This window comes from Chiloscyllium plagiosum, unplaced genomic scaffold, assembly GCF_004010195.1.
Source record: "Chiloscyllium plagiosum isolate BGI_BamShark_2017 unplaced genomic scaffold, ASM401019v2 scaf_6336, whole genome shotgun sequence".
Lineage (NCBI taxonomy): Eukaryota > Metazoa > Chordata > Chondrichthyes > Orectolobiformes > Hemiscylliidae > Chiloscyllium > Chiloscyllium plagiosum.
Window position 1 is genome coordinate 8,281 of NW_025211125.1, and position 13,640 is coordinate 21,920.

The 13,640-nt window shown below is 43.1% G+C and overlaps 2 non-coding genes across 2 annotated transcripts; both read right to left on the reverse strand.

Moving 5' to 3' along the window:
- Nucleotides 1-3,381: 3,381 nt before the first annotated feature.
- trnag-ucc lies at nt 3,382-3,453 on the reverse strand. Its single transcript has one exon. It is a non-coding gene; the product is annotated as a tRNA-Gly (tRNA).
- A 5,715-nt stretch (nt 3,454-9,168) lies between these two features.
- On the reverse strand, nt 9,169-9,240 carry trnag-ucc. The gene has a single exon. It is a non-coding gene; the product is annotated as a tRNA-Gly (tRNA).
- Between the last annotated feature and the right edge of the window lie 4,400 nt (nt 9,241-13,640).

The window sequence follows — 13,640 nt, forward strand, 5'->3', positions numbered from 1 at the left end:
TATATCCCCAAACCCAACTGTTCCCACCTGCATGCACTTGCACATTTCCCATTTGCTAGCATTTGGTCATATCTCTCTAAACCTTACCTATTCATTAACATATCCAAGTGTCTTTTCAACGTTGTAACTATACCTGCGTCCAGCTATCTCTGACAGTTCATTGCACACACCAAACACTCGATGCGTAAAAAATGTATCCCTCATTTCCTTTTTAGATCCATAATCCCCTCTCCACTTAACAGCAAATCAAAGATCCATCTCAATGCTTTTCACAAGAAGTAACTCCCCCAGTCCCTCACTCATAAATCAATGGTCCATTTAAACAAACTGGGAATTGCCTTGCTAATATTTTTAAAATCAATTAATGCCCAGCCCTTATTAATGAATAAACGGTCCATTTAAATAAACCCTGACCATTCCCAATGTTTGAAGTAAGCAGTAGCCATCAGACCCCTAATCAGGATGGGTATATGAATAGAAAGGGTTTGGAGGGATATGGGCCAGGTGCTGGCAGGTGGGACTAGATTGGGTTGGACTATCTGGTCGGCATGGCCCAGTTGGACCGAAGGGTGTGTTTCCTTGCTGTGCATCTCTATGATTCCACGTGAAGGGACATCTTAAATCAGAGAGGGATCTGAGTGTGGAGACATATATTGGCTAAAATTGAGAACAGTAACAGAATTGTTCAAATTTACATTTACTTTCGTATTGGAGAAAGTGAGGACTGCAGATGCTGGAGATCAGAGCTGAAAATGTGTTCCTGGAAAAGCGCAGCTGGTCAGGCAGCATCCAAGGTACAGGAGAATCGACGTTTCGGGCATAAGCCCTTCTTCAGGAATCCTGGGCGGATGCCCGAAACGTCGATTCTCCTGTTCCTTGGATGCTGCCTGACCTGCTGCGCTTTTCCACCAACACATTTTCAGCATTTACTTTCATATACACAAGATAATAAGTAAATTGAGGGGGCAGTTAAGATCTCTTTGTCGGTTCATGTTGACCAGTCTGTAGAGAGGATGATATCTGTGGAACCAGTGATCGTTTACTGAATCCCAACGTTCTCCAGATCAAATCCCCTTTCACAGCTTTGCTGTGTAGCTCACCAGCTGATGTAGATCTCCCCACAGTCTGCAGACAGCTTCCCCAAAACCAATGACGAATGTTTTATCATCTGCAAATTCGATATCCGACACCAATTCCAAAACAGTGATATATACACCAGGCAAACAGGTGACTAATTTCGATTAAAAAATAAAATAACCGATCTGATATAATAAATAATGCTGTGCCGAAAAACAATGGACTGCCCACCCACTTTTCACTTGATATTAGGCTCTATTTCACCAAATAAAAACTGAGAGTAATGTTGAAAGGAGTGAAATCTTGACATAAAATTAAAAGCTCGGGATTTCTGTCATGACACCAGTTAATTTGAAACGGGTATCGTCCTGACTCCTTAATCTTCCAGGGCGCATCCTCAATTTCAAAGTGGTGGCCGCCCTCCAGAGGTTTGGCCCCGTTAATGTGGCTGACTCAAGGTGATGTGCAGATGTCAGTGTTTCATTCCCACTGCTGGAAATGGTCTTTTTGCTGTTGAGTGGCTTAAACGCTACAGCTTGCGATGGCCGGGAATCGCAACCGGGGCAACTGCTTAGAAGGCAGTTATGCTCACCACTATACCACCATCGCCACCACAGCTGCGCCTCCAAACATCTGGGAATGTGCAATTCGACCAATCGTTCTTGATTCGAAATTTCTTTCGTTTTTTGATGCAAATTTTCCGGTGAAATAATAGAATTCAGAAGTAATAAAAGATTGAGTTTTACTCATTTGATAGTTCTCATTATACCTTTTAATTCACACTTTTTAACAGTTCGGAAAGCAGAAATCTCTCGAAAAATGTGTGTTAATCCGCACTGATTCTGTTGATAGATTTGTAGTTTTCTCTGTTGCTTTGTCGAAGAGGGTGAGGGTGGAGTGGCAGCTGGGAGGGAGAGAAACCAGGGTAATTTTCAATGCTTTAGAATCAGAGTGTCATACAGCATGGAAACAGATCCTTAGCTCCAACCAGTTTATGCTGACTATATCCCCAAACCCAACTGCAACCACCTGCATGCACTTGAACATTTCCCATTTGCTAGCATTTGGTCATATCTCACTAAACCTTTCCTATTCATGAACATATCCAAGTGTCTTTTCAACGTTGTAACTATACCTGCGTCCATCTATCTCTGACAGTTCATTGCACACACCAAACACTCGATGTGTAAAAAATTTATCCCTCATTTCCTTTTTAAATCCATAATCCCCTTTCCACTCAACAGCAAATCAAAGATCCATCTCAATGCTTTTCACAATAAGTAACTCCCCCAGTCCCTCACTCATAAATCAATGGTCCATTTAAACAAACTGGGAATTGCATTCCTAATGTTTTTAAAATCAATAAATGCCCAGCCCTTATTAATGAATAAACGGTCCTTTTAAAGAAACCCTGACCATTCCCAATGTTTGAAGTAAGCAGTAACCATCAGACCCTAATCAGGATGGGTACATGAATAGAAAGGGTTTGGAGGGATATGGGCCAGGTGCTGGCAGGTGGGACTAGATTGGGTTGGACTATCTGGTCGGCATGGACAGTTTGGACCGAAGGGTGTGTTTCCTTGCTGTGCATCTCTATGATTCCACGTGAAGGGGCATCTTAAATCAGAGAGGGATCTGAGTGTGGGGACATGTATTGTTCAAACTTACATTTACTTTCGTATTGGAGAAAGTGAGGACTGCAGGTGCTGGAGATCAGAGCTGAAAATGTGTTGCTGGAATCCCAACGTTCTCCAGATCAAATCCCCTTTCACAGCTTTGCTGTGTAGCTCACCAGCTGATGTAGATCTCCCCACAGTCTGCAGACAGCTTCCCCAAAACCAATGACGAATGTTTTATCATCTGCAAATTCGATATCCGACACCAATTCCACAACAGTGATATATACACCAGGCAAACAGGTGACTAATTTCGATTAAAAAATAAAATAACCGATCTGATATAATAAATAATGCTGTGCCCATAAACAATGGACTGCCCACCCACTTTTCATGATATATTAGGCTGTATTTCACAAAAAAAACTGAGAGTAATGTTGAAAGGAGTGAAATCTTGAAATAAAATGAAAAGCTCAGATATTCTGTCATGACTCCAGTTAATTTGAAATGGGTATCTTCCTGACTCCTTCATCTTCCAGGGCGCATCCTCAATTTCAAAGTGGTGGCCGCCCTCCAGAGGTTTGGCCCCGTTAATGTGGCTGACTCAAGGTGATGTGCAGATGTGAGTGTTTCATTCCCACTGCTGGAAATGGTCTTTTTGCTGTTGAGTGGTTTAAAAGCTACATCTTGCGATGGCCGGGAATCGAACCCGGATCAACTGCTTGGACGGCAGCTATGCTCACCACTATACCACCATCGCCACCACAGCCGCGCTGCCAAACATCAGGGGATGTGCAATTCGACCAATAGTTCTTGATTCGAAATTTCGTTCGTTTTTGATGCAAATTTTCCGGTGAAATATTAGAATTCAGAAGTAATAAAAGATTGAGTTTTACTGATTTGATAGTTCTCATTATACCTTTTGATTCACACTTTTTAACAGTTCCGATAGCAGACATCTCTCGAAAAATGTGTATTAATCCGCACTTTGCTCCTGTTGATAGATTTGTAGTGTTCTCTGTTACTTTGTAGAAGAGGGGTAGGGTGGAGTGGCAGCTGGGAGGGAGAGAAACCAGGGTAATTTTCAATGTTTTAGAATCACAGTGTCATACAGCATGGAAACAGATCCTTAGCTCCAACCAGTTTATGCTGACTATATCCCCAAACCCAACTGGAACCACCTGCATGCACTTGAACATTTCCCATTTGCGAGCATTTGGTCACATCTCTCTAAACCTTTCCTATTCATGAACATATCCAAGTGTCTTTTCAATGTTGGAACTATACCTGTGTCCACCTTTCTCTGACAGTTCATTGCACACACCAAACACTCGATGTGAAAAATTATTGTCCCTCATTTCCTTGTCCCCTCTCCACTCAACAGCAAATCAAAGATCCATCTAAATGCTTTTCACAATAAGTAACTCCCCCAGTGCTTCACTCATAAATCAATGATCCATTTAAACAAACTGGGAATTGCGTTCCTAATGTTTTTAAAATCAATAAATGCCCAGCCCTGATTCATGAATAAACGGTCCATTTAAATAAACCCTGACCATTCCCAATGTTTGAAGTAAGCAGTAACCATCAGACCCCTAATCAGGATGGGTACATGAATAGAAAGGGTTTGGAGGGATATGGGCCAGGTGCTGGCAGGTGGGACTAGATTGGGTTGGTCCAAAGAGTGTGTTTCCTTGCTGTGCATCTCTATTATACCACGTGAAGGGGCATCTTAAATCAGAGAGGGATCTGAGTGTGGGGACATGTATTGGCTGAAATTGTGTACAGTAACAGAATTGTACAAATTTACATTTACTTTCGTATTGGAGAAAGTGAGGACTGCAGATGCTGGAGATCAGAGCTGAAAATGTGTTGCTGGAAAAGCGCAGCAGGTCAGGCAGCATCCAAGGAACAGGAGAATCGACGTTTAGGGCAGAAGTCCTTCTTCAGGAATCCTGGGCGTATGCCCGAAACGTCGATTCTCCTGTTCCTTGGATGCTGCCTGACCTGGACTGCCCACCCATTTTTCACTTGATATTAGGCTGTATTTCACCAACAAAAATGAGAATAATGTTGAAAGGAGTGAAATGTTGAAATAAAATGAAAAGCTCAGGATTGCTGTCATGACACCAGTTAATTTGAAACGTGTATCATCCTGACTCCTTCATCTTCCAGGGCGCATCCTCAATTTCAAAGTGGTGGCCGCCCTCCAGAGGTTTGGCCCCGTTAATGTGGCTGACTCAAGGTGATGTGCAGATGTTAGTGTTTCCTTCCCACTGCTGGAAATGGTCTTTTTGCTGTTGAGTGGTTTAAAAGCTACAGCTTGTGATGGCCGGGAATCGAACCCGCGTCAACCGCTTAGATGGCAGCTATGCTCACCACTATACCACCATCGCCACCTCGGCCGCGCCTCCAAACATCATGGAACGTGCAATTCGACCAATAGTTCTTGATTCGAAATTTCGTTCGTTTTTTGATGCAAATTTTCCGGTGAAATATTAGAATTCAGAAGTAATAAAAGATTGAGTTTTACTTATTTGATAGTTCTCGTTATACCTTTTAATTCACACTTTTTAACAGCTCGGAAAGCAGACATCTCTCGAAAAATGTGTATTAATCCGCACTGATTCTGTTGATAGATTTGTAGTTTTCTCTGTTACTTTGTAGAAGAGGGGGAGGGTGGAGTGGCAGCTGGGAGGGAGAGAAACCAGGGTAATTTTCAATGTTTTAGAATCACAGTGTCATACAGCATGGAAACAGATCCTTAGGTCCAACCAGTTTATGCTGACTATATCCCCAAACCCAACTGTAACTACCTGCATGCACTTGCACATTTCCCATTTGCTAGCATTTGGTCATATCTCTCTAAACCTTTCCTATTCATGAACATATGCAAGTGTCTTTTCAACGTTGTATCTATACCTGCGTCCACCTTTCTCTGACAGTTCATTGCACACACCAAACATTCGATGTGTAAAAAAATTGTCCCTCATTTCCTTTTCAAATCCATAATCCCCTCTCCACTCAACAGCAAATCAAAGATCCATCTCAATGCTTTTTACAATAAGTAACTCCCCCAGTCCTTCACTCATAAATCAATGGTCCATTTAAACAAACTGGGAATTGCATTCCTAATGTTTTTAAAATCAATAAATGACCAGACCTTATTCATGAACAAACGGTCCATTTAAATAAACCCTGACCATTCCCAATGTTTGAAGTTAGTAATAACCATCAGACCCCTAATCAGGATGGGTATATGAATAGAAAGGGTTTGGAGGGATATGGGCCAGGTGCTGGCAGGTGGGACTAGATTGGGTTGGACTATCTGGTCGGCATGGCCCAGTTGGACCAAAGTGTGTGTTTCCTTGCTGTGCATCTCTATTATTCCACGTGAAGGGGCATCTTAAATCAGAGAGGGATCTGAGTGTGGGGACATGTATTGGCTGAAATTGTGTACAGTAACAGAATTGTTCAAATTTACATTTACTTTCGTATTGGAGAAAGTGAGGACGGCAGATGCTGGAGCTGACAATGTGTTGGTGGAAAAGCGCAGCAGGTCAGGCAGCATCTCGGGAAAAGGAGAATCGACGTTTCGGGCATAAGCCCTTCTTCAGGAATCCTGGGCGGATGCCCGAAACGTCGATTCTCCTGTTCCTTGGATGCTGCCTGACCTGCTGCGCTTTTCCAGCAACACATTTTCAGCATTGACTTTCATATACACAAGATAATAAGTAAATTGAGGGGGCAGTTAAGATCACTTTGTCGGTTCATGTTGACCAGTCTGGAGAGAGGATGATACCTGTGGAACCAGAGATCGTTTACTGAATCCCAACGTTCTCCAGATCAAATCCCCTTTCACAGCTTTGCTGTGCAGCTCACCAGCTGATGTAGATCTCCCCACAGTCTGCAGACAGCTTCCCCAAAACCAATGACGAATGTTTTATCATCTGCAAATTCGATATCCGACACCAATTCCACAACAGTGATATATACACCAGGCAAACAGGTGACTAATTTCGATTAAAAAATAAAATAACCGATCTGATAAAATAAATAATGCTGCGCCGATAAACAATGGTCTGCCCACCCACTTTTCCCTTGATATTAGGCTGTATTTCACCAAAGAAAACTGAGAGTAATGTTGAAAGGAGTGACATCTTGAAATAAAATCAAAAGCTCAGGATTTCTGTCATGACACCAGTTAATTTGAAACGGGTTTCGTCCTGACTCCTTAATCTTCCAGGGCGCATCCTCAATTTCAAAGTGGTGGCCGCCCTCCAGAGGTTTGGCCCCGTTAATGTGGCTGACTCAAGGTGATGTGCAGATGTGAGTGTTTCATTCCCACTGCTGGCAATGATCTTTTTGCTGTTGAGTGGAATAAAAGCTGCAGCTCGCAATGGCCGGGAATCGAACCTGGGTAAACTGCTTAAAAGGCAGCTATGCTCACCACTAGACCACCATCGCCACCACAGCCATGACGCCACACATCAAGGAACGTGCAATTCGACCAATAGTTCTTGATTCGAAATAACGTTCGTTTTTTGATGCAAATTTTCCAGTGAAATATTAGAATTCAGAAGTAATAAAAGATTGAGTTTTACTCATTTGATAGTTCTCATTATACCTTTTAATTCACACTTTTTAACAGTTCGGGAAACGCAAATCTCTCGAAAAATGTGTATTAATCCGCACTGATTCTGTTGATAGATTTGTAGTTTTCTCTGTTACTTTGTAGAAGAGGGGGAAGGTGGAGTGGCAGCTGGGAGGGAGAGAAACCAGGGTAATTTTCAATGTTTTAGAATCACAGTGTCATACAGCATGGAAACAGATCCTTAGGTCCAATCAGTTTATGCTGACTATATCTCCAAACCCAACTGCAACCACCTGCATGCACTTGAACATTTCCCATTTGCTAGCATTTGGTCATATCTCTCCAAACCTTTGCTATTCATGGACATATCCAAGTGTCTTTTCAACGTTGTAACTATACCTGCGTCCACCTATCTCTGACAGTTCATTGCACACACCAAACACTCGATGTGTAAAAAAATTGTCCCTCATTTCCTTTTTAAATCCATAATCCCCTGTCCACTCAACAGCAAATCAAAGATTCATCTCAATGCTTTTTACAATAAGTAACTCCCCCAGTCCTTCACTCATAAATCAATGGTCCATTTAAACAAACTGGGAATTGCATTCCTAATGTTTTTAAAATCAATAAATGCCCAGCCCTTATTCATGAATAAACGGTCCATTTAAATAAACCCTGACCATTCCCAATGTATGAAGTAAGCAGTAACCATCAGACCCCTAATCAGGATGGGTATATGAATAGAAAGGGTTTGGAGGGATATGGGCCAGGTGCTGGCAGGTGGGACTAGATTGGGTTGGACTATCTGGTCGGCATGGCCCAGTTGGACCAAAGTGTGTGTTTCCTTGCTGTGCATCTCTATGATTCCACATGAAGGGGCATCTTAAATCAGAGAGGGATCTGAGTGTGGGGTCATATATTGGCTGTAAATTGAATACAGTAACAGAATTGTTCAAATTTACATTTACTTTCGTATTGGAGAAAGTGAGGACTGCAGATGCTGGAGATCAGAGCTGAAAATGCGTTGCTGGAAAAGCGCAGCAGGTAAGGCAGCATCCAAGGAACAGGAGAATCGCCGTTTCGGGCATAAGCCCTTCTTCAGGAATCCTGGGCGTATGCCCGAAACGTCGATTCTCCTGTTCCTTGGATGCTGCCTGACCTGCTGCGCTATTCCAGCAACACATTTTCAGCATTTACTTTCATATACACAAGATAATAAGTAAATTGAGGGGGCAGTTAAGATCTCTTTGTCGGTTCATGTTGACCAGTCTGTAGAGAGGATGATATCTGTGGAACCAGAGATCGTTTACTGAATCCCAACGTTCTCCAGATCAAATCCCCTTTCACAGCTTTGCTGTGTAGCTCACCAGCTGATGGAGATCTCCCCACAGTCTGCAGACAGCTTCCCCAAAACCAATGACGAATGTTTTATCATCTGCAAATTCAATATCCGACACCAATTCCGAAACAGTGATATATACACCAGGCAAACAGGTGACTAATTTTGATTAAAAAATAAAATAACCGATCTGATACAATAAATAATGCTGTACCCATAAACAATGGACTGCCCACACACTTTTCACTTGATATTAGGCTGTATTTCACAAAAAAAAAACTGAGAGTAATGTTGAAAGGAGTGAAATCTTGAAATAAAATGAAGATCTCAGGATTTCTGTCATGACACCAGTTAATTTGAAACGGGTATCGTCCTGACTCCTTAATCTTCCAGGGCGCATCCTCAATTTCAAAGTGGTGGCCGCCCTCCAGAGGTTTTGCCCCGTTAATGTGGCTGACTCAAGGTGATGTGCAGATGTAAGTGTTTCATTCCCACTGCTGGAAATGGTCTTTTTGCTGTTGAGTGGTTTAAAAGCTACATCTTGCGATGGCCGGGAATCGAACCCGGGTCAACTGCTTGGAAGGCAGCTATGCTCACCACTATACCATCATCGCTAGGACAGGGACAACTCTGGACATCAGCTGATGTGCAATTCGACCAATAGTTCTTGATTCGAAACTGCGTTCGTTTTTTGTTGCACATTTTGCAGTGAAATTGTAGAATTCAGAAGCAATAAAAGACTGAGTTTTACTGTTTGGGTATTTCTCATTATACATTTTTATTCACACTTTTTAATACACACAGACCAGCATTTCTCATGATCCGAAATAAATCAAGGACAAAAATACCCAGAAAATCTCAGCTCATCTCTGGAACTATCACACAATTAAAACTTGTGAAGTTCTCAGAAAGGGCCACTGGACCGAAACGTTAACTCTGATTTGGGCTTTTGCCCGAAACATCCATTCTCCTGTTCCTCGGATGCTGCCTGACCTGCTGTGCTTTTCCAGCACCACTCTCATCTGGACTCTCATCTCCAGCATCTGCAGTACCCACTTTCGCCTTTCTCTTCATACAACTTAACCACCAACTTTGGTTTTTGTTTCTGATTTACAGCATCCGCAGTTCTTTCGGGTTTTAAATTGTGTGAAGGGTTTTCTTCAAACAAAACAGCAAAAAAGAGGATCTGTTAGACTGAGGAGATTCTATTAGACTGATGCTGTTAGACTGAGGAGATGCTGTTAGACTGAGGAGATTCTATTAGACTGAGGAGATGCTGTTAGACTGAGGGGATGCTGTTAGACTGAGGAGATGCTGTTCGACTGAGGGGATGCTGTTAGACTGAGGAGATGCTGTTAGACTGAGGAGATGCTGTTAGACTGAGGAGATGCTGTTAGACTGATGCTGTTAGACTGAGGGGATGCTGTTAGACTGAGGAGATGCTGTTAGACTGAGGAGATGCTGTTAGACTGAGGGGATGCTGTTAGACTGAGGAGATGCTGTTAGACTGAGGAGATGCTGTTAGACTGAGGAGATGCTGTTAGACTGAGGAGATGCTGTTAGACTGAGGAGATGCTGCAGTAATTCTGGAGAAGAGGAAACACCAGGTAACAGTTCAGGAAGCGAGTATCAAAAATCCATTTTCTGATTTTTCTAATTCTTTCTTGCCAATGGAATTACTTTATTTTTCATTATGAAAACCGATTTCACTCTGAACTCCTTTATCAATTCGGGGATCATAATTCTGCTTTCAATGGAAACACATTGTTCTTTATTATGAAAATTGATTTCACCTTCAACTCCTTTGTCCAATCACCATTTCATCACTTGGGTGAACATGTCAATTTCTGTTGACTCTTCATATCAGTGAATTATTTTTTGTTGTTTGTGGGTTGTGAACAGACCATAACAAATAGGAGCAGCCCACTGAGTCTGCTCTGCCATTCAGTCATGGCTGATATGTTTTTTAACCCCATTCTCCTGCCTTCTCTCCATAATACTTTAATCCCCTTCCCAGTAAAGATCTTACCTATCTGAGTATTACATACCCTTAATGACTTGGCCTCCACAGCCCTCTGTGGCAATGAGTTCCTCAGATTCACCACCCTCTGGTTGAAGAAATTCCTCATTGTTTCATTTCTAAAGAGTCATTCCCTTCGCTCTGAGGCTGTGCCCCCCAGATCTTAGTCACGAGTGGAAAGGTCTGCTGCACATCCCCACCTCTCTCTCAATCAAAGATTGACTTGCTCTCATATCTCTTAAAATTTTAATTTCTTTTCCAGTTCCTTCTTACATACACGAGTAAACTTTACCCTCACGAGTAAATTCTTCAGAGATCTGGCACTTTCTTCTCAACTAACCCCAAGCCAGATTGGACAAACTGTTGCAGCTTTTGAGCTTCCACTGTGCTTTCCTTTACCAATTCAACAAAAAATCGCTGGTTTATCTAAAAACCTAAAAATCTGCAGTCGCTGTAAATCAGAAAGCAAACCAGAAATTGCTGGAAAAGCCGAGCAGGTTTGGCAGCGTCTGTGGAGAGAAATCAGAGTTAATTTTGACATTTTGTAACAGAGCAGCGAGGAGAGAAGGTGGAGTGAAGCGAGGGCTGCTGGGAAGGTCAGGGCTTTATTCATATTTGGGCAGTGGCTAAACCCGAGATACTACACGTGTAGTATCTCCCTCCCACCCCTCTCCTCTAATCGGAATAAAAAGACTCAGCTGGGTAAGGCTTTTATTTTTCTTTACCTTTCTTTTTCATATATTAAAGTGCATTGTTTGCGTTTACTTAGTTCATCTCAAGCTAAGCTTACAATGGCAGGGGACCTCAGATCCGTGGCATGTACCTCTTGCTTGATGTGGGAGCTTTTAGGAACGTGTCTGACATTCCTGACTCTTACACTTGCAAGAGGTGTGTCCGCATGACGGCTCTGGAGCTGCGGATGGACTCACTGTGGAGTATCCGCGATGCTGAGGAGGTAATGGATAGCACGTTAAATGAACTGGTCACACCGCAGGTTAGAATTGCTGAGGGAGAGAGTGAATGGGTAGCCAAAAGACAGAAAATGAGTAGGAAGGCAGTGCAAGTGTCCCCTGCGGTCATCTCCCTCCAAAACAGGCATACCGTTTTCGATATTGTTGGGGGAGATAGCTCACCAGGGGAGGGCAGCAGTTGTCAAGATCATGGCACCGCGGCGGGCATTGCTGTTCAGAACAAGACCCACAGGGCCATAGTAATAGGGGATTCCATTGTAAGGGGAGTAGATAGGTGGTTCTGTGGCTGAAAACGGGACTCCCAGATGGTATGTTGCCTCCCAGGTGATCGGGTCAGGGATGTCACCGATCGGCTGCAGATCATTCTAAAAGGGGAGGGTGAACAGCCAGTTGTCTTGGTGCATACAGGCACCAACGATATAAGTAGAAAACAAGATGAGGTCCTGAAGAAAGAATTCAGGGAACTAGGAAAGAAGTTAAAGGGAAGGACCTCAAAGGTAGTGATCTGGGGATTACAAGCAGTGCCACATGCTAGCCAGTGATGAAATGAAAAAATAGGCAGGATGAACAAGTGGCTTGAGAGATGGAGTCGGAGGAAAGGGTTCAGATTTGTTGGACATTGGGACCGGTTCTGGAGCAGGTAGGACTGTTACAAAATGGACAGTCAACATCTGAACCAGACCGGAACCAACGTCCTTGGGGGAGTTTTTGCTGCTGCTGTTGGGGAGGTTTTAAACTAATGTGGCAGGGGACTGGGAACCAGGAGAGAAAACAAGTCGGCAGCGAGGTGGAGACTGGAGACTGTAAGAATTGTGAAGAAAGCATTAATAAAGGGAAGAGTAGGCAGGGAGCAGATGAACGCAAAAGAACTGGTGACCTGAAATGCATCTGCTTTAATACAAGGAGTATCGTGTGTAAAGCAGATGAACTTAGGGCTTGGATTGGTGCCTGGAGTATGATGTTATTGCAAACACAGAGACTTGCTTGAGGAAGGGCATGATGATTGGCAATTAAATGTTCCAGGATATAGATGCTTCAGACAGGACAGGGAGGGAAGTAAAAGGGGGAGTGGAGTTACATTGCTGGTCAAGGACAATATCACAGCTGTGCTAAAGGAGCACACTATGAAAGTCTTGCGGGTGAGGCATTGTGGGTGGAGATGAGAAATAAGAAGGGTGCAGTTACATTGTTGAGGCTGTATTACAGACCTCCCAACAGTGAGCGTGAGGTAGAAGAACAAGTAGGTAAACTGATTATGGAAAGATGTCGAGGCAATAGGGTGGTGGTGATGGGAGATTTTAATTTTTTGACACAGCTATTTGAAGGGACGTCCACATTTGAGATGTGGGAGGCTTTCAAAGATAGGTTAACGATAGTGCAAGATAGGCATGTCCCGTTGAAGGCAAAGGATAGGATGGGCAAGGTTCATGAACCGTGGATGACGGGAGAAATTGTACGACTAGCCAAGAGGAAAAGGGAAGCGTACGTAAGGTCTCGGCAGCTAAGAACAGAACGGGCCCTGGAAGAATATCGGAAGAGTAGGACAACTCTTAAACGAGGAATCAAGTGGGCTAAAAGGGGTCATGAAATATCTTTAACAAGCAGAATTAAGGAGAATCCTGAAGCATTTTATTCTTATATATAAGGTAAGTGGGTAACTAGAGAAAGGATTGGTCCACTAAAGGATGACAAAGGAAGGCTGTCTGCCGAACCTGAGAGAATGGGTGAGATTCTGAATGATTACTTTGCATCAGTGTTCACTGAGGACAGGGACATGATGAATGTTGAGATTAGAGATAAACGTTTGATTCGTGTGGATCACGTTGACATAAGTAGGGAAGTCGTGTTGGGTAGGCGAGAGGTTATTAAGGTGGACAAAACCCCAGGACCGGATGAGATCTATCCCAGGTTGCTGAGGGAGGCAAGAAAGGAAATATCTGGGACCCTGACAGATATCTTTGTGGCATCCTTAAATGTAGGTGAGGGACCGGAGGACTGAAAGGTTGCTCATGTTGTCCCCCTG